Raw genomic sequence first — 2633 nt, forward strand, 5'->3', positions numbered from 1 at the left:
GCGTGATTTTGCCTCCAGTGATTGGCCAAAATTGGTCGCTTTTAGAATCTGGTGCTCTAAGCATAATTGTCCCATGTTAATAGCGAATCCCATAACACATGGGACAGTATAGCGACAGTACAGCTGCAACAGCGAATTTAGCATTGACATCAATATAACCAGGTTGGTTGCAAGCAGAAAGAACAATACTAGCTGGGCTGCTAGCTGTTTGTGCTACTAATAACACTTGCAGCCTGTCAAATTAACATGATTCTATAATCTAGCTTCAATGATGATGGAATATAGCCGAATCCAAAGCCTTACCCATCAGCGCATTTGATCATGTAATGGATATGATAAACTCTGAAAGAAATACATTTTATTGTTGTGTTTTTGAGGTTAGAACTTTTATACTATTGTAAGAATGGTCCTCAGCAACTATCCTTCCAAATCAAAAACTCGTGCTAGCAATGGCTTCGTTCAGAAGCTGCTGTACATTTGTTTTCGTTAGCTGGTCGATTACGATTCCCCCGACCGAACCACTTTTCCGACGCAACAAGAGGGAAACGAACGATTCTCATTTGATTTCCGTAGTCACAGAACCGTATTCATTCGTTCAGTCCGAGCGATATTGCGTAACTCGGGGAACAGGCAAGTGCGACGATTGAGTCGTCATGGGCTTCAATTTTGTACATACAGGCACCTATAAATAACCAATCAATTTAATTATGTAGATTTAGGCCATACCGTAAATTTGGCTGACATACCCCGTATCAAGTCCCTCACATATAGCACACCATCCTGGCAACCAGATGCGCCCATCTCAGCCTGCCACTGGTCTATGAAAATACATGTAATAGGACCGCAATGGCCGTTTAGGGTGAACTGCAATAGGTGGCTATCGAGCCGGAACACGTTAACAGTGTGGCCCTGGCTGCCAGTCATGACTGTACCGCCCGCCACTTCCAAACATGTCACCGGTAACCCTGCTGGTGAAACTCTAGGATACATCGAAGCTCCTCCTCGGATGCGTGATGTTGAGCTGGGAAAGCTGTGGACGGATTTGATCCGGCGGATTGCTGAAATGCTTCCTGCCGAACCGCTGCGTACGTGAGCTAAAAAGAATAAGAATTAAGGCACTTGATGACATACTCATTACAGACTGAAAATTAAATGACTTAGAATATACAGTATTTTAAAAGAACAAGTAAAATCTGTCTGCGCCCTAGGTGAGCTTAAAAAATTGCTTGAAACATAGAACTTACTTCGCCCATATACAGACGTAAATCCCCAATCGATCTGACAACCTTACGTGTACGTTTCCAGTCTCAGAAAATCGATTCGTTCACTCAACTCCGTCACCGGCGAGGTTTATGTTAGTTACCCCATTGTTGTGGGTGTTTTCGGCTTCATATATATCCTGCAATGAAACGTCCGTCAATAGTTGTAATAAAAAACAAATGACTCCAAACAATTTACCTTAAAGTTACAAATCTTTCCCTCCCAGAACTTTAACCGCCCATCTGCACACACAATCTCTATGAGATCATCAAAAAAGTCCAGATACCAGATCGGTGAAGTCTGGTAACATTTCTTCCGCGCTGAACTTCCTCCTCCAGGTGGCTGAAAACATTCCCCAGCGCTCATCTGCTTTCGGGGTGGGATGAAGCCGTATGATTGGACCTACTCTGACCGCTGCTACATCATAGCCCTTGGTCGAATTATTCCACAAAAACCGAATTCGCAGATCCGCACAAAACCTTTTGGACATACACGATTATCATTTGTGAAATGAATCTACAACTGGACGGTAAAATGAAACCATTCTGGGTTAATATTTTCCTGCATCTCATTCTGATGATTGTGCCTGGTGAAGTTAAACTGTAGTTTTCTCTTCAGTTTGAAAGCAAAACTGGTCGGCGAACTCTCTGGAAACGGGAGACAGCTGATGTTTTTGGATTCCTTGACAGGATGAAACACATCAGATAGGTAGAGAAAACAGAAAAAACAAAAAAGATGTCATCGATGTTTTAAGAGCACTTTTCACTTTAGAGCAGCGTTGTCAGATGGTTTGTATAATAGGTTTGCTCTAGTACACAGAAGTTGCTCCGGAGCAAACAGAAGCAAAAAATACTTCCTTTTTACTCCGGTTTGCTAACGGAAGCAGAAAAAAGAGAAGAGAACATAGGAACGATTTTCTCTCTGTTTGCTCCGGAGTACTTCCACTTTCTACTGGTACTGGAACAAATCTAATATCGGTATAGTTCTAAATAAAAAATAGGTATTTATCGGTGTGAAGATGTATGCTAACCAAAAGTTACCTGCAATTTTTTGGGTTTAAATTATAGATCATTCTAATGTTATGTAATCAAACCTACCGAGCTCAATCAATTTCAGAATCGGTTGTTGAGCTTCATTTGAAATTTTGATAGTAACCTGGCAGATTTCTGAATCAATTTCCGGATGATTTGATGTGGAAAGGTGAAGACATTTTCTAAAAAGGCCCATACGTAATATTAGTTGATCTTATTATATGAAAATCGTGATTTTTTGGTAAGAAAAAAGAAGTTGGTATTTTTAGTAACTTTATTGGAATTAAAATTAAAAATCGGTTTAAATATCGATAAATCGGTATATTCTGCAACACTGTTTTG

At 40.6% G+C, this 2633-nt stretch overlaps 1 long non-coding RNA gene across 2 annotated transcripts; it reads right to left on the bottom strand.

The window, feature by feature from the left end:
* Positions 1-414: 414 nt before the first annotated feature.
* Positions 415-2388, bottom strand: LOC131689289 (uncharacterized). 2 transcript variants are annotated; one of them, XR_009305371.1, is made up of 3 exons: positions 2358-2388; positions 747-1941; positions 415-682 (listed from the first exon to the last, which is right to left on the bottom strand). It is a non-coding gene; the product is annotated as an uncharacterized LOC131689289 (long non-coding RNA). The 2 variants fall into 2 exon arrangements; XR_009305370.1 differs by lacking the exon at positions 2358-2388 and having other exon boundaries at positions 747-1399; positions 1459-2001.
* Positions 2389-2633: the final 245 nt, after the last annotated feature.

The sequence above is a fragment of the Topomyia yanbarensis genome, chromosome 3 (assembly GCF_030247195.1).
Source record: "Topomyia yanbarensis strain Yona2022 chromosome 3, ASM3024719v1, whole genome shotgun sequence".
NCBI lineage: Eukaryota > Metazoa > Arthropoda > Insecta > Diptera > Culicidae > Topomyia > Topomyia yanbarensis.